Source organism: Rattus norvegicus, chromosome 4, assembly GCF_036323735.1.
Source record: "Rattus norvegicus strain BN/NHsdMcwi chromosome 4, GRCr8, whole genome shotgun sequence".
NCBI classification, from domain to species: domain Eukaryota; kingdom Metazoa; phylum Chordata; class Mammalia; order Rodentia; family Muridae; genus Rattus; species Rattus norvegicus.
In genome coordinates, this window is record NC_086022.1 from 166211806 (window position 1) to 166237228 (window position 25423).

Genomic DNA, 25423 nt, shown 5'->3' on the forward strand with positions numbered 1-25423 from the left:
AGGGAGACAAAACAACAGAATCTGAGGAAATTAAAAAAATCATCAGATCCTACTACAAAAATCAATATTCAACAAACATTGAAAATCTGGAGAAAATGGACAATTTTCTAGACAAGTCCCAGGTACAAAGGTAAATCTGGAGCAGATAAACGATCTAAACAACCCCATAACTCCTATAGAAATAGAAGCAGTTATTAAAAGTCTCCCAAGCACAAAGAGCCTAGGACCAGATGGGTTTAGTGAAGAATTCTATCAGACCTTCATAGAAGACCTCATATCGATACTGTCCAATTAAAGGGTAAGTTGGCTCCCAGGACAAATACTATAGCCTCAACAAATCCTTCCCAAGGCGGTGACAACCCCAGACCAAAGTCCAAGAGAGGGCTGCCTCTCCGAACGTATCTACCTGCAGTTCTGAATCCTCCTTGTCGCCAAGGGATCTCCGAAGGTGTTGACGATGGTGAGGTCTTTCCCGGGTTTTCGGCCCCAGATGTCCCGCGCTACCTCTCGCCAGCAGGAACGACGTGGCACACACAGGATCCTACTGCAGAAAAGCTTTAATGCGTCTTGAGAGGGAGAGCATAAGCTTACAATGCGGAGACGCCGAGTGAGGAATAACCGTCCCTTATATAGGAAACTATCCTCGCCTAGGACGTGTCACTCTCTGACTGGTCGCTTCCAATTATGCCAGATGACGTACTAAAGCGTACGTGTCCCTTTGAGTAGGGAAGTTACCAGGCGCCTGCGTATTGCCCTTTTTACTGGGTGCGTTCTGCCGGATGCCAGTGACATCTTGTAATGGAGTATGTGAGGACAGTTCCTCACATCTGTGAGGACAGCTCCTCGGACAGCTCCTCACATCCATCCATTTACTCTGAGGTAAGGTCTATCTTAATTTCTGAGGTATGTTTCTTGTATGTGGCAGAGTCATGGATGCTTTTCCAACCATTCTTTTAGACTGAATCTTTTATTGGGGAATTGAGTACATGAAATAAAGGGGTATTAAGGGCCAGTGAGTGTAGTTAGTGTTTGTGTGTGTGCGTGTGTGCTGCTCTGTCCTTTTCTTGTTTTTGCAGGTAAAAAGTTGCTTATTTCCTGTGTTTTCTGGTAGTTATCCTCATTGGGTTGGAATTTTTCCAGTATTTTCTGTAGTGCTTGATTTATGGTCTTTGAATTTGGATTTCTCTAGACATAACTTGTTTTCTCTGACTATGGTGATTGAGAGTTTTGATGGGTATTATAGTCTATGTTAGACTCTGTGGATTTGTAGAGGTTGCAACATATCTGTCCAGTTCCTCCTGGGTTTTAGAGACTCTGTTCAGTATTTCTTTGTAATTCTGATAGATCTGTCTTTGTATGTTACTACATCCTTTTACCCTTGCTTCTTTTAATATTCTTTCTTTGTTCTGAAGATTTTGGGATATGGTTTTTATATGGAGGGAAGATTATATTTTCTGGTCCCATTAAACTGGTATTCTATAGGCATTTTGTATATTTACAGACATCTCTTTAGGTTAGTATTTTTTTCTATGATTCATTGAAAATATTTTCCAGGACTCAGAGCTAGGACACTCAATTTCCTTCTATTCATATTATCCTTAAGTTAGTTCTTTCTATGGTATTCCAGATTTCCTAGATGCATTCTGTAAGGAAATGTTTAGAGTTAACTTTTTCTTTGATTAATGTAACAAAATCTTTTTTGTAGTTCAACACCACAGATTCTCTCATCCATCTTCTGTACTCTGGGTGTAATGCTTGTACCTGTTTTTCCTGTCATTTTCCCTAGATATTTCAACTCCAAGATTCTCTAAGTTTATGTTTTATTTATTACTTCTATTCCTATCTCTCTTTATTGCTTCTGATATACTGAGAGAAAATTTTACTAGTGCGGCAGGCCTCTGATAAGTATCCTTGTGTTGTACGATTCTGAATCTACAGGTCTTTTTGGATGAGAATCTGCAGATCTGCTCAGCAGTGACAGATCTGATGAAAGCAGGCAGACCAATTGGTGGAAAACATAGGTCTCCCTGGTATAGCAAGCTTGCCAGAGCAACTCAGCTTGCTCCAGAATTCCTAGCCAGAAGGGAATTAGGTGGATGAAAGAATGTCTAGCTCTTAATTGTGCTTTCAATTAAGATGGGTTATTCTACACATAAAGAAATATTCAAACTGTTTCTTAGGGTTCTTTATTTAGTTCTGTGGGAGTTTATGCACACAAATAAGACAAATTCTTCCAGGCTTTGGGGTATGCAGCAGAGGATCTGTCTTGTCTCCAGAGGGAAGGAAGATGTCCTCTGCTCTGTTAAGTAAGATTCCAGAGAACATTCCCAAAATCTTCCAAATTGTCTCTCTGTTTGCCCTGCAGACTAAGATCAAAACAATTTTATAAGAGTTATGAATTACTATAGGAAACAAATGAGTAACAGATTTTATCTTTTTACCTTTAACATTCACTGGATTGTCAGTGAGGGAATTTATCCAATCTCTTCCCACAAATACAGCTGAATAAATTATCACAGTTAATATTGTCTAGTCTTGTTTTAGATAAGAATACACATACTCCATCCTTAAAATTGTATTTCCTTGTGTTCAAGGCACTGGGAAACAAAAAATGGACAATTGTTTAATTTTGGACATTCTCTGCTATAAAGCATGGTTTTACAAGTTCTATTTGCCAAATGAAACAGAATATAACACTATTAATCATAAATTAATCACTAAAATGCCATCTTTTGTGTAAGCTCATTAAAAAGACATGGTAACAACAAAATCCTTATCTCTTTTCACACCTGCAATTTGTGGTCAGCTGGGAAAACTGAGTGACAATATTCCTAGGATATTACTTTATGATGAACCTGTTCTCTTACTTATATCATGTGAATGAAAATGCTAATATAAAAGTAAAATCAGATGTGTGACAGAGATAATATTGCTTATATGCTTGTCTTATTAGGAGAAAGGGAGGATTTGAAATATAATCACAGATGAAGGTTGGTAACTAAAATTTTGGACTTTTCTTTCCTTTTTCCTTCCCCACATCCTGGCTAATGGGGCATCACAGAAACATGATAATCTGCAACAGAGAGTATTACAGCATATAAATTACTTCCTTTAATAAAGAAGTTACAAGTTGCAAAACAGATAAATATAAAATCAGAACACAGAGTAAATTAGCATATAGGATGAAATACAAGGAACATGTGTTCTGGGAGAGCCTGGGCTACATAGCATAAGCATAAGTCAAAAAGTAATTATTTAATAATTAATATCTTCTTGTATAAACCAGCATAAATCAGAGTTCTACGCAGACAAAAAAGTACCTCATCCAGTTTTTTGCCTAATAGAGATATCTGACTAAATAACACACTCAAAATGGAGATCCTCAATATTAGATTCTTTGATGCCATGTGGGACTCAATTCTAGTTCCAGGATTTGGGAATTGGCACCCTTCCATACAAAAGGAGTTTGATGCTAGACTGAGTCAATGACACTCTGTCAAAAGAGAGAGAGAGAGAGAGAGAGAGAGAGAGAGAGAGAGAGAGAGAGAGAGGGAGAGGAGAGAGAATGAATTCACTCTACATGGGAATGAGACTTCAAAGGAATAGGTCATACTGAAATATGTTACTGTCTTTGAACTCTGGGTTTAAGATGTGGAGAAATTGAATATTCATACTTAACATATTTAGGTATGAAAAAGGAACAAAGAAGATAAATTAAACCAAGTGTTGTCTGGATCATATACAGAACAGGAAAAAAACTTAGGAATGGATATGCGTATTACACATCCATAAGAAATTCTAGTAGGTACGTTAAAGAAATCATGTGTGAATGTGCAATAGAAGCAAATGGAAGAAAGAACCCAGAAGAGAGCAGTTCACAAAAGATAATTATTAAAATATAAATAAAATATATGTTCACACAATGATTTGCACATGAATTGTCATGACAAATTTTATAAATGACAAAAGATAATAAATGTCAAAATTTGGAAAAAGTATGTTCACATGTGAATTGAGAAATATTGTGAAATAACGGTACAATGTAAATGGGCTTTGTAAGTAGGACAGTGAAACACTGATCTAATAAAAAGCTTGAGTTAGCCAAAACAACATAATGACAATGGCAACTGTAAAAGAGTCAGAGAAATATGGAGCCCAACACAAATCTGTACATAGTACTTAACACCCTGTACTAGGCTACACTCATTTATAGTACAAGAAAGCACATGTATGCTTGTCTGGGGCCAAGTGTGGGCAAGGTTCAGAAAAGAACTTTAAATCTTAACAAAGTTCCTCTGTTTTAGTTAGATGGTTTCTGCTGCTTGATAAAGCACCATGGTCAAAGCAACTTGGAGAGGACAGAATTTATTTTACTTAAACTTCCACATCAACATCCATAATTGAAGTAAGTCAGGGCAAGAGCCATTCTTGGCAGGAGATGGAAAGCATCATCTGATTTGGATGTTAGGAAGAAGTACAGCTTAATGTCTTGATTCCCAAAACTGGCTCACTGTACTTTCTTAGCATACCCAACACCACTATCCCAGGGGTGAAACCCAAAATAGAGTGGGATCTCCCGCATCAGGAACTAATTAAGAAAATGCTCTATAATTTTGCTTACAGCTGTGTTATTGAAACACTTTCTCAATTAAGATTTCCTCCACTCAGATGACTGTCCCTTCTCTCGGTTGACACAAAACTAGTTTGTATTATGGTGCTTGAAATGGTGTATGTATTTGTTAAAATCCATTTATCTCATAATGTACAGTGTTACATGTTATACTTGCAGACTCTGATTATAAGATTTGACTTTAAAAATGTGTCAGGTGAATAAACAAAACAAACAATTGACTGAATAATTTCAGAATTAAAGGACCGTACAAGGAATACACTGTATTATCCTAACATGAATAAATATCAACAGTGGCATGATCTGGAAAACTGACAATTGTAAATATGTGTTATGGACTAAAACATATTGCTAGATCCATAAGGAAGATTTTGAGCTTTACATTTTACAGTGATGACACAAAAGAAATTGCTTGACACAACAAAATATTTACTGACAACATAGTATTAACACATTATCATTATTATTAATATTAGGTGCCATGAGACAAAATATCACTCTGTAGCACAGAATGACTTCAACCATATGATGGAGCTATCATATGCAGCTGGCCTTGATGAATACCATCGTGTCTATGGGGTTTCAACTCATCATCAAATAATCAAAGAGAGATAGAGAGTGAATCAAGACATGTATAGATTATGGAAGATCATTTGACTTTCTTGAACTAGTCCAACAAATATTAATAAACTCTAAAATTATTTTAAATCAAATAAAAGCATTCTAGACTTTCTTCTTCCTATGCGTAAAAAGTAACAAATACTACTCAACCAAATAGAAACAAGTAATAATGGAACAAAAATCCACAACTATATCCTAGTTCTTTTTTCATATTTTTGTTCTTCATTTGGTAATATTGTCAAATAAACTGCACAACTACTTCCCACTCTTCCTAGGTATGTACCCATTCTTGTGACTATGCCCCCAAAAGAGAAGAAAGGTGGTGGAAAGGACAAACTCAAATAAACAAACAAAATGCGAACAACAATATAAAGAAGACCAATGTGTGTTGTCCACATAGTCATTAGACAATTGCCAACCCCTCTGTGGCCAGCCCATTATAGATAAATGAATCCTTCCTCACCTACAGCCTGTGAGAAACCCTCCATTGTGGAGAGCTACACTAAAGAATCCATATCACATTTTTAGGTATTCTTGTTTGCTCTCTGTCTAGATTATTACTTTGGACAGGTGTTAGTGATTGCCACAGATACCTTCTATGTCCCTCTCTCTGAATTCTGGTATTGCAGTAATCTATACCATGTCAAAAATGGTTCCTTTGCCATTTATCAATTGAAAAAGGTTGATAGGAACTTTCACATGATTTCTGGACATATTACAGACTAAGATCATCCAAAAGATCTCTCAAATCAACACAGTTTATCGATAACCCTGGGCCCTTCAATGACAATTCAGGCCAAGACATTAATACAACTCCAGATTACTATATGACCAGGAATATCCACATGATATATGGCCTTTCAAATGACTTAAAGCAGCAAATCAGGGATACCAGAGTGGCCTCAAGAAGCAGCATGGACCATGAATATCTTTCCAGAAGGTCCAATATAGAAATATAGAGGCCATTTAAGGAGGTCCAGGACAGGTATTAAATAATAAAATGCCCTACAGATTTTACAGCCATATCTTATTAAGGCACATTCCCAATTGAGATCCCTTTTTCTCAGATAACTTCTGTTGAGTTGATATAAAATTGATTTGCAGAACGATGATTGAAAAGATGTACATATTTGTTAAAACTCGAATTTCCCATGACTTACTGTTGTGGTAAAAATTAAAAAGGAACATTTTCTATCAGTCCCCATAAGCTGGATCGGCTGGCTCTGGCTGTCACCCTGCCATGCCCACTCCCAGCTGTCTCCCTTTTAGTTACCCTTTCATCGAGGTCCAAGAGGTGGTACTTACCACACCACACACACACACACACACACACACACACACACACACACACACCTCATTCTGTGGGACCCTGCGTGTTCTCACACTGTGTGAAAAACTGAACCTGGTGCACACAGTCCAAGTGCCTATCAGCCATTTCTTTCACACACTGTCCTCTTTAGCCCAGTAAAAAGGAAATTCCAGATACTTGTAATTTAGCAAGTAGATTTTCATGTTAAATTCTCAATCCACAATTCTTGCAAAGAATTATTTCCTTGAAAATTGATAATGATATAAACTGCCTACCTAGACAAGATAAAATCGATCTAGTTCACCTAAATCTGAACCAACCTCCTCCATAAACTCCATCTTGATTGCTCTCCTTGCTTTTCTCTGCTGTATTACAAAACTTTGTCCCCACCCCACTCTCTACTGTCCAGTCAGGTACCTCCTTGACATCAACCAACAACTTACAGTGGGTACATTTACATGCAAACTCCAAGTTCCAGACTTGAATTTTTAAATGTAATTTCAAACAGTGAGTCAAGCTGTCTCAGAACAAAAGGATGTTACATGTGAAAACACTGCATGATCCTGAATATGAAGAATTATCAACAGTGACGTTATCCAAGAAACTCAGAGTTATGAATATGGGCTATAGATTAAAACATATTTCTAGGTCTATACTGAATTTTTAAGTTTCTGAGTGAATCGATAAAAGAAATTGCTTCCCTTTTGAAAGTAATGATAGAAAGCTAAGTAATATAGTTATCATTATTATTAGGCTTTATTAAAAAGTAGTCTCACTGTGTAGCATATAGTGACTTCAAACACACTGTGAAGAATAAGCTCCCCCTGAACTCAGCAAAATATAAGATTGTAAGTGTTGAGCTATCACATGCAGTTGGATGCAGTGAATATTACTATATCTGTGAGATATCAACTTTAATCAAATGGATCCAAGAGAGATAGAGAGAGAATAAGGACATAGGTAGATTGTGGAAGTTTGTATGATTTTATTGAACTAGTCAGGAAAATACTCTTCAATTCTAAACGCAGTTTACAGAGAATAAATACACTCTAAAAGTATAAATTCTTCTATGTACAAAAAGTAACAGATATTAACCAACTGACAAACAAATAGAAACACACAACTACATCCCAGTTCTTAATTGTGCTGCCAGAGCACTAGAATATTGAAATCCTGGTGATGATGAACTGTGTGCTATTCATCAGGATTATGTATTTGCTTCTGTGTTATTTGGGAAGGACAGAGTAATTCCTCAGGTTTTGGGCAAAAGACATCCATTCTATAAACATAGGTGCTCTGAGTACCACGCAGGGAAAAAAAAGGCTTTTGCAGTGTTAAGACAGATTTTCAAAGAGCATTTCTTTCCTTCCCAGCTCATTACCTTATTTCCACAGTGGCCCGAGTCCTGTGGTGAAATCATTCAGTCACTAAGTAATCACAAATCATCACAGGAAACCAACAAGGATGACAAAATATTCTACTTTTATATTTCCTTGACTCATCACACTGAATCACGAAGTGTATATACTCTGTTTTTACAAACACAGGAGTAGAATTTACCACAATCAACATTGTTTATATCTGTGAAACCAAAAAATGTACTGCCTCTGTCTTACATAGTGATATTGTTACTGTGAAATGACAATAAAATATATAGTGGGGAGTTATTTAAATTTCAAGGTTATATATATATTTATGTGAAGGTATTTAAAACAATGTTCTTTAAAAAACATACTGATTATGCACTTAATTATAATTGTATAAGTAAAGAAATTTACTTTTCTCTAAATGCATAAAAAAGGTGATATAGTTAGCTCAGAATGAAAGGACATGATGGTATGTACTCATCAATAAGTGGATATTAGCCAAAAATGTATAGAATGCCCAGGATACAATCCAAAGCACTCAAGAAGGTTAACAAGCCTAAAGGCCCAAATGAGGATACCTCAATTGCACATGTGATGATAAAGAAAATAATCACTATGGGGAAGGGTGCTGGGTTGGAAGGGCCAGGAAGGGGAAAGGGGTAGCATGATCAGGTATTGTGTGTGTAGGGGAATGGACTGAAGCCTTGAGGGCCAGCAGGAAGAATGGAAATAGGCTACCTTCGGAGATAGATGTTGGGGGGAGGGGACGCTCTACAATATGCCAGAGACTTGGGAGGTGAGAGACATTCAGGACTAGATGAAATGCCCTACAGTGGGTCACCCTACAGCCCACCTCCAGCAGAAAGAGAGGGCATCAAGTGAAGGTAGGTGTTGCTATTCCACAGTCAAAATTTCTGCCCATATACTGTCTGAAAGAACTACTGGAAAAAAAGGGGAAGACCTTGAGAAAAAGAAGGTTCAATAACAGTCCAAAATTGAGATCCAGCTCAGGGGGAGTCCCCGAGGCCTGACAGTATTACTGTCTGCTTACAAACAGAGGCCTATAATGACTGCCCACGGAAAGGCCCAACAAGAAGCTGAAAGAGACAGATGTTTATATTTGCATCCAATCAATGGACAGAAGTTGATGACCCCTGTGGTTTAATTAGGGAAAAGCTGAAAGAAGCTGAGAAGGAGGGCAACTCCATAGGAAGACAAGCAGTCTTAACTAATTTGAACTCCAGGAATCTCTTATACACTGAGCCATAAACCAGGCAGAATACAAATGTTGATATGAGGCCCCCAACACATATACAGCAGAGAACTACCAAGTCTGGACTCAATCAGAGAAGATGCACCTAACCCTTGAAAGACTTGGAACTCCAGGGAGTAGGGAGGTTTGGTGGGGTATGTGATGGGGGGAACATCCTCTTGGAGACAAGGGTGGGGAGATGGTGTCAGGGTAGACAGGGATGGAAGATAAATTCTGTACTGTAAAAAAAATGATGAAAGAATTAAAAAATAAAGTGATGGTCTTTTGAACAAAACTCAGATCCTCATACACTCTGCAGTGTTAACTTTTCATTAGCAAGTTAACATAGATTTCCATATTTCGAAGGGATAATTTCATATTAAAGTTGATTTCCTCTGATACTCTTTGCAAAAGCAACAGATGAATAGAAGAAATATGTTACATGGCAAACAGGACAAAGTCTTATACACCTCTTTTCCAAGAAGAAAGAGTTTAGGAATAGACTCACAGAAGAGGTTTTGTGACCACTATTGTGGTGTTTGTACTCTTTCCTCTCTCTCTCTCTCTCTCTCTCTCTCTCTCTCTCTCTCTCTCTCTCTCTCTCTCTCTCTGAACTCTGACTTTGATGAAACATGGTGATTGACTATCCTTTCTGCATGCAATACAACTGCAACCTCTGCAGGATGGAATATTAAGTGCTATGACTGTGTTCCTCAGAAAACATACTTTAAAATGTTGACTAAAATATGTAATACTGGGAAAGCTGAAGCAGGCCTGTGACATCAGCACTGGGAGGCTGAATTAGGAGGATCATAACCAGGTTAGACTAGGCTATAGAGTCAGGTCATAATTAAATTTTAACTAATAAATTATACCTCCATCAATGCACTCTGAACAATCAGTAAGCAGACTCCTAAACAGGCTTAGGCTTCAGCAGAGCTGACACTTCATAGGATCAACAAAGCCTGACTGTCAGTCTCTCTTTTAATATTCATGTCAAGAAGAAATGTGAAATATGTAAAGTGGTCATTTAAATACTAAATACTGAATCCGTGAAGACCAGGAGTTCAAGGCATATTTTGTCAAGACGGTGAGTTTGAAACGGGCTAGCCTAATGAGAATGTATTTCAAAGAATACCATACAGAAAATGATATCCAAAAAGCTCCTTGGAGCTGAAGTGGCAAAGGGATAAAACTTTAAAAATGATCACCTTTCTTTAACCCTGGATGTAAACCAGGAAGAAACAGTATTTAGATTTACTTTAGGAACACAGTGTGAAGATAAATGAAGCCGAGGTGCCATGAATAACAGGGAGCAGAGGTAAGATACAGTAGTATTAGGTATATGTGTTAGTTAGCCAGCCATAAGATTCCATTTGGGTACAATCAATAAAGAATATGTCTTGAATATGACAAAAGAAGAAAAGGCTCCAACAGATACTACCTATTCACAGATAGACATAAAGTACATATGCTGTATCATGAACTCTTATGGTTACTTTCATAGTAACCTAGACCTGTACGGAAACACAAGTTTGGAGCACGTTTCTCACTGAGTTGATTAGAAGATGACATTTTAACAGATGAGCCAGCTTCTGTACCTTCTCACTGGAGAAAATGTTTGTAGTGGCCACAGGAAACCTCTGACCACTGGACTACCTTACTCAAATCTCAGGTCTCCCTAGTAACAACACCATCATCAGGCAATAGTTCTGTAGCATAGAAAAGGTCCACAAAGTTCTCTTAACATGTATACAGTCATCTTCTCTTCTTCTGGCACCTCATTCCAATGGTTACCACTTGCTCCTCTCTGACTGTGAATGCTTCTATAGGCTGGAAACAAATTTATTAATTCTGTGGTCAGTCTCAGAGGCCAATACAAGAAATCCAGGTGCTTGGGAGAAAGAGCTATGACTATTAAGGCTAGTTCTTATAAATGATAATGTATGTAGAAAAACATTAGTAACAATACTAATATTCTCTGTGATTAGAACTTATTAATAAATCTTAGAAGGCTGTATGTACTCTGTCTACTTCACTGACAGCCTGCTTAACAGTGTCCTTCAAGGAAAGAGAGGAAGAATTTTTCTGGATGGTTTGGAACCTAGCTGTCCACACTGAAAACACCACATTTACAATATAATTGAACCAGAAACTGAATGGCCATGTTTCAAGGCACTGAAAGAAATATTCCTGATAAAGTTATCACTGTGAGTAAGATGCCTCAGATGCTTTCTGTAGCAGCTTAAGAAGAAACTCGGTGAATGCCACAAAGAAAATGGCATCATGAACAAAAGACAACAGGAATAATTAATTAAACACACAAAAGTACAGACAATGGGATTACCAACTAGCTCATGTAAAATAAGTATGTTGGGCATCACTTGAATGATAAGGTAGACATGTCTAACTATAGTCCCAATGCCAGAGAAATGGAGGCATGACAATCAGGAGTTGAAGGACAGCCTGGGTTTGATGAATATCTATCTCAATATAACATGAAATAATAAAAAGTAAAATTATTTTAAACTAAATAAAAAGCAAATTAAGCTGCAATTACCTAGAAAAGCCATTAAAGGAAATACAGAATTATGAGGTGATTTCTTAAAATTCATATTTCTAAAAAAATCAACAATCAGCAAAAATGTTAAAATTTGGTAGGAAGTCAGAAGGGCTATTCTGAGTATTCAAGGACAAGGGATGACGAAATGAAAGACGGGAGAGAAAAATATGGGTCAACCAAAACCAAGGATGTACAGAAGGTCACATGAAACCCAGGAGTTAGTAAGTTTATAGTTGACCAAAACAAAATACTCTCCAGGTGTTCTTGGTGGTTTGGAGTTTTTGTTGTGTTTGGTTTGCTTTTGCTTTTTTTATATATGTGGTGTGTTTCAGTGTTTATTTGGGGACAATTTTTTTCTTATTGGTTTTTTGTTTGCTTGCTTGCTGGATTTTATATTACCTTTTGGGGTTTGTTTTTGTTGTTTTGGAGAAACAAGTAGCATGAAAATGACTGGGTAGGAATTTGGGAAGGAATAATGAGTATTTAGTGGAGACAGAACCTGATCAAAATATATTTTATGAAAAAATCTAATTGAAAAATAAAAATGTAACAAGGATCTGAAAGAGTCAAATGAAGATTATACCCAATCAATAGACAGAAGCCAGAGGCCCCTGTAGTTGAATTAGGGAAAACTGGAAGAAACTGAGCAAGATTACCCCATAGAAAGACCTGAAGTCTCATCTAATTTGGACCCCTGAGTTCTCTCTACGTTGAGCCACCAACTAGGCAACATACATCAGCTTTTATTAGGTCCCTTACACACATACAGCAGAAGATGGCCTGATGTGACCTCAGTGAGAGAAGATGCACTTAACCTTGGAGAGTCATGAGGCCCTAGGCAGTGCAGAGGCCTGTTGGGGAGGTGGTGGTGGAGGTGGGGACATCCTAATGGAGACTGAGCAAGGAGGTTTGGAATGAAGATCAGAAGGTGGACCAAGAGGGGGCTAAAGATTGGACTGTAAAAAAGTATTTAAAGAATAAAAAATAAATTAATTGATTGAAATTTAATGTTAAAGAAGAGTTACAATTTAGAAGATATGTATTTTTATAAGAAAACCAATGTGCAAGCCATAGGATTCCTCCAGAGGAATTACTGTTCAGGGACACAAAAGCTGTCTCCCACATAGCACAAATATTGCTACTGTCCTTAGTAACCCATTATAAGTATAAAGTAAGGCCCTATTGCTGAGGATATTTTACACTTTCCCACCAATCAGAGACATTAACTTCAAACAAATATGGAAATATCTTTTTCTGTGCTGGCTTTCTAAGGGTTAGGAGGTGCTTTGCAGGTTGCAAGGGAGAAAATTTATGAATAATCTTGTCCTGCACTGGACAATCTATCCTGCAATGCTGACCTGATACAAACCACAAGATATGCCCAGCATTACAATTGTAATAGAGATACCGTCTTAGTGGAACTGTGACCTTTACCACAGGAAAAACATGATCAATATGGCAATCAAAATCCAGAATTGGGGAGGTCTCCGGCCCTAGGTGAGAACTTACTACTATCATTCTGCTAATTGTTCGGGAATTAAATAGTATTCTTATCATTCATAGTAATGACCTAAGCCTGAGTTTCTGTCAACCTCCATCAGAGAAGCTTCTTTTAGAGTGGGTAGAAATCAGTGCAGAGAGACAGAAATTGGTCAAATGCTTAGGAGAAACATTTTGTGCTCAGCCATAAAGGAGACATCTACATCAACTTCTTCCCCTCCATACTACCACCAAGATTGGGGAACAGCGTGGAAGAGGAAGGAACAAGAATGTAAAAATCAGAGATGGGATAGAGCTCTCTAAAATGCAGGCTGTGGACAAGAGGTATGGCAAAGACTGGCAAAACTTTTTATATCTTAGGAAATCACTTTTCTGAGGTGACAGGTGCTGGAAAGGAGGGATTCATTTTCTTTTGATAGTGTGGACACTGATGTGTTTTTTATGCAAGTTTGTGGCCTATAACCATGCACCATAATTACAAAGATATGAGTTAGCAGGGCACATGGTAGAGCTGAAGCAGAAGAAGCTTTTGTGGGGAGTGGGGATGACATAATCATAATTTATTTTATATAGTGAGATAAATGAAATTTAACAAGAAAAATGAATATTATTAATAAAGATAATCAGTGAAGAATTTTCTACTAGATTATAAATAAATATAAAACTTGGAGTCTACACAATACCTTGAAATAGAAAGTAGGCATACATATATATGTATTCATAAACATGTTCTTATATTTTTAAGTAACCAATAATTATGTAAGCTATTGATAACAAAAATGTCACAGGAATGTCTGAGAGACTCATTGTATCTGCCATGATTATTCAGTCACTTCACACTCTCTCAAGATTTTTGACTTTCTAGTGCCCTTCACAACTTAAAACAAACAGACCTGAGGTGTATGCAGTATTAAGTCACTTTTGGTCAGTTTCTAAAACATACAACTTCCCTCTGAAACAAGTGCACAGTGTACAAGTGGAAGGCCTTAAGTAACTTCTCTTTATACGTGCAGTGCATAGAAAATGAGGAAAGTCATGTAAAATGAGAGAAAAGGCTTTGAACACAATTCTCCCAATCCCCACACCAGTGTTACAGTCTGAAGGGCTCAGAAACTCACAGTTCAGATGGGTTGTTGTCAATCCTTGTCTAAAAACTTTTTTATTATCATAAGACAATCCAATCCAGTAACTGTCTGGAGTAACCAGGATATGAAGGAACATCTGTAAAGGAAACAACAAACCTTAAGATGTAATTTCTTTCTATTGAATGAGAGAACATGCAGCAAAAGTTCCCAGCATTCCTGTGTCATTCTCTGCTTTCCTGTCCCACCTCTCAATCTCACCATGTAAACTTTCTAAAGAAATTCCTACTAGTATCACATTTAAATCAAAACTATGTCAGTTCAATGTATTATTGAAAATAAAAACTTCAGGTGTCCTGAGATACTGGGTTCATGACAATTTGTGACAGTGCTTGTTAGACCGAGGTTTACAATGTACAAAGCCAGTTCTTGAATTAACAATCTTTTTGATTAAGGCCCATAAAAGCACATAGATCATTAAACAGTTTCTGATGCTCTATGAACTTCTTCAATTGTGCAGTGCATTCTGGAATACTTCATAAGCATATAGCAAGTGCTTGCATGGGAAGTACTGCCCTATTTTCAAAGAAAATTTATAAAGACAAAAATTGCTCTATGAAATTCTGTGCATGAAGCTCCATACTCCAGAGAGGAACTTTCCCTAGTTAAAATGCAGAAGTGACGGAACTGATAAGTAGATGGGGAGATATTTGCTAGTATTTGGTGTATCTTACATGAGATACCTGAGTGGTATGATGTCTAATAGAGTAATTATATTTTAAAATATGAGTGGGTTTAAATATAATTATATTGGTGGAGGTGGTGGTGGTGGTGGTGGTAGTGGTGGTGGTGGTGGTGGTGTGTGTGTGTGTGTGTGTGTGTGTGTGTGTGTGTGTGTGTGAGAGAGAGAGAGAGAGAGAGAGAGAGAGAGAGAGAGAGAGAGAGAGAGAGAGAGAGACTGTGTGTGCTTACATGCTTTTGCTGGTAAGCATTTACTTTTTTGTGTGTTTACCTGGATGTAGTTACCTAGTTACCCCCGTAGGTTGGATTTTTCCTTCTAGTATTTTGTGGAAGTCTGGAATTATGAATAGATATTGCTTGAAATTGGATTTGTCTTGTGATATCTTCTTTTCTCCATCTAAAGTGATTGAAACTTTTACTGGGTATAGTAGTCTATGTTGTCATCTCTGGTTTGTCAGAGGTTACAAGATTTCTGCCCAGGCCCTTTTAGCCTTTCAGTCTCTGCTACGAATTTGGGTGTAATTTTGATAGTTCTCCCTTCATATGTTACCTGCCATTTTTTTCTTGCTGCTTTGAATATTTTTTCTATGCTCTGTAGATTTTGTCTTTTCATTATTATGTGATGGGAGGATTTCCTTTTCTGGCCCAATCTAATTAGTTTTCTAAAAGCTTTTTCTAAATGTTTATAGTCTCATCATTCTTTAACTTGCTAAAGTTTTTTTTTCTATCATTGTGCTGAAAATAATTTTGGACTTAGAGCAGGGACTTGTCAAATTCTTCTATTCCTATTATTTTTAGGTTAGGCCTTTTATGGTATATCAGATTTCCTGGGTGATTTGTGCCAGGATTTTTTTAATTTAGCATTTTGTTTAACTGATGTATCAATTTCTTCTTTAGTACCTTCTAAGCTTCACCTAAACAGAAAATTCCCAACATAGGATTTTCAAATGGCTGAGAAGCACATAAATAAATTTGAAAGACCTTAGCCATCCAAGAAATGAAAATCAGAAGAAATCTGAGATAACATCTTACAGAAATCAGAATTAATAGGATAAAAAAAACTAAATTGATGGCACATGCTGGAAAGGATGTGGAGAAAGGGGAAGACTCCTCCAATTCTAATAGGAGTGCAAACTTTTACAAGCAATTTGGAAATTGATTTGGTGGTTTCTGATAAAACTGGTAATAGTTCTACCTCAAGACACAGCTTATCCTTGACATATGCCCAACATAAACAGGAAATGCCAGAATTTTTAAATTTGTTTTTTTAATTGTCATTTCTAAACATAGACATCTTTTTTTCACAGAATATATGGATACTATATAGTAAAGATTATGGAGACTTTCCAGGAAAAACACAATGGGACTAACTGGTCAAACCATTTAATTCTACATTTCTCATATTATCTCATTATGCATCAAGGCCCAGAGTTCAACTATTTTCCCTGTTGTCATCTGATTAGTCACTTCAGACAGCCACACTCCTAATTCCAAACAGCAAACTCTAGGCAGAAGGGATTTAATAAACAACTGGCTGCCACAGGATATGTTTTACCAAAGGATCAAACTTCATCTGGGAAAGATATGGTTTCTGAGGTATTCTCTTGTAGATTCCTGAGAAAGGGAGGAGACAGAAAGACAGAAGTGTCTCTATAAAAACAAGTCTCCCTTTGAAAGTACTATGTTCTACAGTATTGTTCACATTACAGGAAAACCATATACAAATAGTAAAAACACAAAACAAAACAAAACAAAACAAAACAAAACAAAACACCTGGATTCAGTATCTCACCAGTTCATCCTAATCATCTATTGTCAGAAGGGCCAAACTGTAATTCTGACAGGTCTGGGTACATAGACTCCATGTTTTTCTGTCCATGATGAAATAATAACATTTTATACCATAACAGAATCAGGGTGTTTCAACACCTCTACCTACAACAGAGAAGGTAAATGGTTAAACTTATTATTCTCTGGTATTCTGTTATCAGAACATTGTATTTATTCAACCTGTGTAAAAAAAAGTAAACTTTCACATGGCTCAAAAATTGAGATTGTATGATGACTAGAGACCCCTGAACATCCAGGATCTATTGTTAATAACATAGAGCTATAAAAACATTTCTTGTGTCAATCATAGATGAATCAGTAGAGAAAATGTAGCACAAATACACAAAAGAATACTATTTATCCTTTAAAAAATGAATGAGTGTGACATGATGACTTATGCCTGTAATCAGAGCACTCCAAAGAGAGAAACAGGAGGAGCACTACCAGTTTGATGCCAGCCTAGACTAAGTGTTGACATCCATACCAGCCTTGGCTATTCAGTAAGTTCCAAGTCATCTTAGGCAACAGAATGACATCTTGTTTCAAACCAAACACAAAAGCAGGATGCTGACCTATGTGATGAGCATCATTGACTTTAAGGATGGTGTGCAAAGTGAAACACTTCAGGCCTAAGACAACATTGTATGAATGCTTTCAGATTAGATTTCTTAAACAGCCCAGTTCTCCGATGCAGACACTTGTGAGATACTAGGGGCCAATGGGAAGGGAATGAGCACTTTCTGTTCAAAAGGGGGTTAAACTGATGACTGAATTCTAGTTCTTCAGTAAAGCATTGTGCACAAACAAGTCCCCACACCTTGATCTGTGTTAAATGCTATTATATTAAGAAAATTAAGAGACATATGAAGGAGGTTTTGCTACTGATGCTGTTCTCATTGTCTTGTTGAGGCCTTCATTGGTGTGCCCCAAAGCCCAAATGTTTCAAGTTGAATGCATTACGATGTGTGCAGTTTGTATAGTAGGATCACCCAATATGAATTTTTTGATTAGTGAGGTACTGGGAATATCTATGCTCTGTTAAAGTTTATCTCCCATCTTCATTTTTCTGTGACAAGATATCATTGTGCAGGTCAGACTGGCCTGGAATTTACTGGAATGTCTACATTGTCCTTACAATTATAATCCTCCTCTCTCAATCTCAAAATTATAGGGACTACTACACCAGTATGCTACCATTTACAGATAATGAAGTTATTTTAAAATAATGACCCAAAACCTATTTCATGGGTCTGAAATATTTCAATTACATATTTTGGAGCATTTTTCCCCTGACACATATTTTATACTGTAGCAGATTTTTAAAAAAATCAGTCCTTACGTAATGAGAATCATCGCAACCTACTATTGGTCAATTCTCTCAAAACAATTCAGATGAAACACACACACACACACACACACACACACACACACACACACACACACACATGGTTATTTTTATAACTGTATTCATGTAAATGCTCTAAGTACATTTTAGCATAAATATTTTATATTATGCTCTTATTAAAAAGTTTCATGTTCTGTGAGGAATGAAGTCAGAGACTCAGATTTTCCCATAGACCAAAACAAGCAAAATTCTCAGATGTACTAATGTCTAATTCCATCCCCTAGGAGCAGTAGGAGTGCCAAACGGACACTCACTTCTAGAAACTACAATATTCTCCTAGTCCAAACAGGGTTTCTGGATTTCCAGGCCCTAATAACCCCCAAGCAATTAACCCAGAGACCACCAGCATTTTAAGTTGCTTGTTGTACTTTAAAGCTTCCAAATAAGAAGTAATAGAGAAATGCAGTTCTGTACTAGTGGTCCTCCCATGCTCAGTACCTGAGTGCTGCAAAGAATCTAAAACAGTCTTGGTTTTGTTGTACCATCTGTTCTGTTCTCTGTTGAGGAAGTCCAGAAAATGATTAACAGCAGGACACTTTGTAGAGATATCTCTCAGCATTTCTTCCTTTAAAGTTGATGTCATTTTTCATGGTGCTGTAGTTATGGTGGAGGTTGCATAGAGTTTCCTGAAGTTCATTTTTTCTTGACTATACTGAAAGACTAAAATTAGTAACATATAAAACATCAAAAATGGTCATAAGGGTTACATATTAAAATTTAAGATTAGAAGAAAAAATTCATGTTGACAGCTGACACATATCATTAATTCTGTTGGTACTTTTCCATCTGTAAATTAGCACTTCAATTAACTCAATATAGAAATATATACATCAAGTTTTCCTTAGGGTACAGTTAATTATAAAATAAATACGGCTGTATAAAACTATTGTGGAAATAATGTCCAATTACTTCATTTTTACAGCACAAATTTACAAATAAATACCTTAACACACCATAAAATTTTGACATAAAAATGGTTAGGAAATGATGAAATTCTTATTGGAGCTTTTGGAAAGCTACATATCCACATGTATAATAATATTAAAACACATACTGAAAGTGATTTCCTTTTAATTGTGAAGGAATCCCATAAAGTTTAACTTTTAATTTAGCTGTGCAGATATAGTCTCTTTACCTAACCATGATGTCAATATACGTTGAAGAAAAAGGAAAAGAAGGTCATTGTTATTGTTTACAGAGCTGTTTCTCACAAAATGTTTATGAAAGATTCACAGTCACCTGAGATCCAAATAGTGAGATCCAAGCAGTAAGATCACCAAGTAGTAAGAAGGAACATGGCCAAAATTGAGACATAAAGGGGAGTTTGCAACAGCCCCAGAGCTCATAGCTTAGGTATGTAAGGGGAAAGGAGACTGCAACGTGTCAGGATAAAAAATATTAATGTACAGAGATTCTGGCTCGTACCCTGATTATAGGCAGAAAAATGGAAAGTGTTTAACTGCATAGCAGTTCATGACTAAAACTATGCTTTATGCAGAAGATCAAAGAAGATGTATCTCAAATACTCACTGTCACCATCACTGCAACCGATACTAGCCGAAAGGAACGCAGGATTTCAAGAGCTGTCACAGTGATCTGCCAGCAGACTGAACAATCATAAAAAGCAAAATACACAAGAAAATCCCCATGAAAAGAATACATCTCAGTACAAATTACAGTCTGTGTAGCATGGAAACCCAGAAAATTTTTACACAAGTCTATGATATGAACTGACTGAAAATGTGCTCTCAAAGCTGTAGATTTCTATCTAAAATGTACCTGCTCTAGGAAGACTACAGGGGTAGAGTCTCATAAAATTTTGAAGAAGGCCATGGCATTGTATTGTGAATCCACCTGACTCAGCCTAGAAGGAGGTAGATGACAGGCATGTCCCTTCACACAGTCCCATTGGAACTGTAGTACATTCTACAGAAGACACTGGAGGCACAGTTATAATCCATGTATAAGATACCAAGTTGGAGCATGCAGTCAACCAGCCAACTGAAGATGAAGAGGAAGGAAAGAGGGATGAATGTTCTTGAGAACTGATAAAGAACCTGAGTTGCTCTGGATTTGATCTGTATACAATCCCATCCTTGAAAGGGCATATAAGTCAACAATCTCTATTGCCCTGTAAGTTCAAAATTGCTCAATATAATACTAAACATTTTGGTGTATCTAAGGTGATTGAAATCTGAAACTCATGCCTCTGATTACCACTTTATCAGAAAAAAAGATAAGAAAAGAAAAAGAAAAGGAAAAAATCTCAGCTTGGAGCACCTCAAATGCAGTGTGTACAGAGTAACTACAAAGAGAATAAAAAGTAAGATTTCTTGGCTTCATTAATAAGCAAAATTATTCTTTGGTATTTTTGGGAAATAACATTGGAGTTTACTCATTCCCAAACACACTAATCCTCTCATCTGCTCTCCCTTCATCTGTACCTTTATTTTCAGTAGAACACTAATTCTTCTGATAGACATCTGTTGTTGCCTAGTTGCATTGGAAGTTTGGGTATTTATGGCAATTAAAACACATTTTTCAAGAGTGAAATATTTCACTCCTAACAAATGAAAACAAAAGCTTCATTTCCTTAGGAGTTCATTTCTCTAGAACACTTCATATTATTTAGGCACTAGCTTTTCTGTTAGGTTTAAAGGTTTAGCCTGCTATACTTATCTGCTGAGTGGCTTTTCCAGAGCATGAAAAATACAGAGGTGGATGCTCACAACTATTGAACTGAGAACAAGATCCCCATTGGAGTAGTAAGAGAAAAGATTAAAGGAACTGAAGAGGTTTGCAAGAACAAAAATACCAACCAACCAGTGTTCCCAGGAACTAAACCACCATTCAAACACTACACATGCACAGACCCATGGCTCCAGCTGCATATGTGACTGAGGATGGCTTTGTTGGACGCCAAGACAAGGAGAAGCCCTTGGGCCTGACAAAGCCTGACCAACCCCACAGTGTAGGGGAATGTCAGGGCAGGGAGGTGGGAAGGGGTGGTTTGATGGGTGAAGGATGTGGCAAGAAAAGGGGTTTATGGCCAGGATACCGGGAAAGGACATGACATATGAAATGTAAATAAATGAAAAAATCCAATAAACAAGTGTAAAAAAAATAAATTTTCACTAAACTAAATAATAAAAAACCTCACTTCTTTAATATACCAAGAATCAAGAATTTCTTTTACAAAGTTCCAGTGTTCAAATCAGCCCATCTGATTTATTCCCGTACCAAAAAATATCTAAGCAGTAGAAATAGGGTTATATTTTTCTTTCTGTTTCTTGTCTTAAATTTGTTTGCCTTATTTTTTAAACTTAGCTTTCAACAATTTTTGTACATGATTACCCTCCAACTAATACTCTCTGCTTCCCACTCACCCATGTGCATAACCAAGCCCAGATGTAATAGAACATTATACTTTCGATAAAAGCAAGATGGATACTTTTAAATTCCTAAAAGTTTAAAATACATTTTTTAAATGGTAAAATCACTTACCTCTGTTGCCAGCTTTTCTAGCCTCTGAGTCTCCTCAGTCCTCTCCTGGTTCTGCAGCACTGAGGAATTATGAAATCTTGCAGTTGAGAAAGTGACACTCTGCTCATTCATCTTGGGAGTATTTGGAGTATCTTCTCTGTTAAAATATGTTTTTGAGTGATTTTTAAAAACAGAAAAAGTTAAAATGTTTACCTTTAGGAAAGTACCTGGATCTGATGGTACAGAGGTTTGGGAAAGGGTGGGGCCTGACTAATTCACTTAATGATCCAAACACCCTGATATGGACAAAACTTGAATTCAATTACAGGTGAGAAAACTTTGCAGATTTGTGTTAAAGTTGCTTACTTTTCTCATGCTAACATCAAGTTCTAGGAAATATGGAAAGAACTAAAAAATTAATACTAAATTATTATAATATTGACATGACCTGTTTGTTCAAGATTTCTGCACCCAAAAATGTTAGGTAAAATCGGTACCACTGAAAATCATTGAAAGACTTTTAAACAATCTATGCAAATAGCAAAGAATCAAAGTTTAAGTAATAAATAAAAATGTTGCTTTAAAGTTATTATTGCACATTTTGATAAACACAATTAAATGTTTTCTTCTCTCTTTATTTATACAGTATGCTCAGACCTTCACAGACATTACTACATGTGATCCAAGACACAAAAATATCACTTGAGTTTATGTGTTGAAGACCCAAACACCTAAGATGGCCAACGTCTACATGCAAGCCACAGTCTATAGATTCCACTCATACTGGTAAATGGATTTAACTAGAAAAGATCCTACTGACTAGGATAATTCAGGCCCAGACAAACAACAATGAATATTCTTTCTCATCTGAGACTCCTGGCCCAAAGTCTTCAAAATGAGTTGTAATATTTAATAGTTGCCAAGAACCAGGAAAATAGAAAGGGCACATTGCCAGGATGGGTGTGGGAACAGCAGAGAGAGGCCTGGAGGATGCAATATGAAGTTCTAATCTTAAATCATTCCATGTACACAGTCATGTCACATATAACATACTCATACATGATGTTGCAAGAGTGGGCTAAATGAAAATACGTTTTGTTAGACTTTAGCATATGTAAGGAAATGCCCATAAAGGAAACAATCTGATGATAGATATCAATGCATTAGTAAACAGTAAGCTTTTGTAACTGGCCATACCCTCACATTAATAAATGAGATGAGAGCCAACAGAAAATAAAGACAAGCTGCAGATGCATTCTCTTCTAGTTTTTTAATTTATGAAGTTTTCTGGAGTAATTCATCTTTTTCTTTATTTCTTCACAAAAACAGAATCCTTCAATTACAGAATTCTTTTTCATAATTGTTATTTATTATTATTGTTCTTGGGATGGGGGCCTCAAGCCAAGGTGCATGTGTCTGGAAGACAATTTTACAAAGCTGATTCTGACACTCCAACTTCCTTTGAGTTAGTTCCAGATATCAAGCTCAGGTATTCTGTCAGGCTTCTGTAGCAAGTATATTTACACACATTTTACCTAGATCATATCATAACATCTTTCAGATGGTTTATATATAAACACCTTACACATATAAAGAGTAATGTATTACATAATTCCTCTACATTTATTTCTAAGCACACAAGTCACAGCATACTGCAAAAGAAAATCACCAGTGTGGAATAACAGTTTTCACATTCTGCCACAGTTAGCCTGATCTAACACACAAAAAGTACTTCCCCAACAATCCCTATTTCATGTCACACCCTGTGAAATTCTCTAAAGTATATTTGATCATTTGATAGAAAAACAATAAAAGCTGCAATTGTTACCTGTTTCTCTACACAGAAGTGATTCTGGTAGAAGGAATGGATCCCCCAGTTGAGGGAAAGCTGGTCTTCCCTGATTTGTATCCCCAAGAGACTCCAAAAAGAAAGGCAAAATTAAATTTCTTCTGAATGATACTCAACCTCATGATTTTCTGCCCCTCCTCTTGAACAAAGTGAAAAGAGGAAATTGATTTTGAAAGCTACATATGAGAGCAAAGGAAAGTAGCAACATATTATGCCAGATGCTGCAAATGTAATGTTCATAAATGATATTTGAAGTCTAATAAGATAAACACTCCTGCCGATAGAGCAAAACTAGTGTCTTTAGCTAAACTATTGGGAAAAAAGAGGGACTGAAACTCCTCTGCTTACATTTTGTAATAGACTGTTGGAAATTTTCTCTTATGGCTACTACTTGTACACTTCTCGATTTTGAATTATGCTAATTGCCGCTAAGTGTGTATTAAAAATACCTCTAGAGAACTCACATTTCCACTTTTAAATCTTCCTCTACCCACTTCTAGCTTTGTAATCACAGATAATATTTACTGTCAACATTGATACCATTCCAAATGGAGTGGTTAGCTGCTGATGTTTTTATAGTGCTGAGATATGAAATCTGAGACAATGAGCTTACTCAGCAAATACTCTGTCCCTGAGCTACAGACTCATGCCTTGTTTTGGTTTTATTCTGGTGTTTAGTTTTGCTTTTTGTTTCTTGGTTTGTTTGTTTAATTTCATTTTTGCTTTCTGTTCTCCCACTCACAGTCATCTGGGCTCACTTTTTTCTATATAAGTATTACAGCTGTACACAACTATAGCAATTTAGTACATGCTTCTGATAGTAAATTATCTGGAAACTAATAAGCAGTACTTCATTTTATAGATATTGATCTCAAGATGTTTAAACCAATATGTAATTATTAATCACCTCTATTCATCATAAATTAATTAGATAATGCTCCAATACTGAATGTTCTAGCTGTTTTATAGTGTTCTGTTTTTCTTAGTTTTAAAACTACATGGGATATACTTTAGAATATACTAAGAAAGATATTTTATGCATGGAGTCATGGACTCAAGGAGATTTACATTGCAGGAATTCTAATATAGATCATTACACGATGTCTAGATCATTTACAGTCTACCAGTTAGCATGAAAATATTCACAATTGATGTTCTAGAGATGTGAAAAGGTGATTTTTCTTCTATGAGTTTTGCACATGAGATTGTGATAAAAATTGCTAGAAAGAAGCTGTTTTATCATAGACTGATTTAAACTACAGGGGCATGGGGAAGTTGTAATAGTGTGGGTTCTAGGAACTAATCATATTATCAGAGTTTAGCTCTAGCCCTCTAAATTAACCTATATCAGAACTAGCATCCTGTGACTAATGGATTAAAAACTTCATGAAATCTATGAAAATAGCTGACCACTAAACTCCACTAGCCTGAAGGCTTAGAATGTCTTCTGAAGACCCATAGAAAAGATTCTGCCCTCTTGATGTAATTACTTCTCTGATGTACCCACTAATGTATGCTGAAATTGCCTTGATACATGACTTTCTAGGTTCTTTGAAACTTCAAAACTGCATGAAACTGCTTTCACATTGGAACATGGAACCTTGGTCACTCAAAATGTTTCCAAAATATACTGTGTTGTATATCTTTTAAGATGAAAGCTGGTTTTTGCATCAATAAACCTTCGATGAAAGTTATTGCTGTGCACACATTGCTCAGGAGTTTGCAAATTCTAGTGAAGTTTCACACGCTGAATACTTTAGATACTTCATTTTGATAGAGGGTACAGTTCAC

The 25423-nt window shown here is 36.5% G+C and overlaps 1 long non-coding RNA gene and 1 pseudogene across 1 annotated transcript; one reads left to right on the plus strand and one right to left on the minus strand.

Annotated features, from left to right (window-relative positions):
* The first annotated feature begins 607 nt into the window (after window positions 1-607).
* On the plus strand, window positions 608-5348 carry LOC134486850 (uncharacterized). Its single transcript, XR_010066281.1, has 2 exons — window positions 608-879; window positions 5107-5348. It is a non-coding gene; the product is annotated as an uncharacterized LOC134486850 (long non-coding RNA).
* Klra4-ps1 (killer cell lectin-like receptor, subfamily A, member 4, pseudogene 1) lies at window positions 2462-22024 on the minus strand (annotated as a pseudogene).
* Between the last annotated feature and the right edge of the window lie 3399 nt (window positions 22025-25423).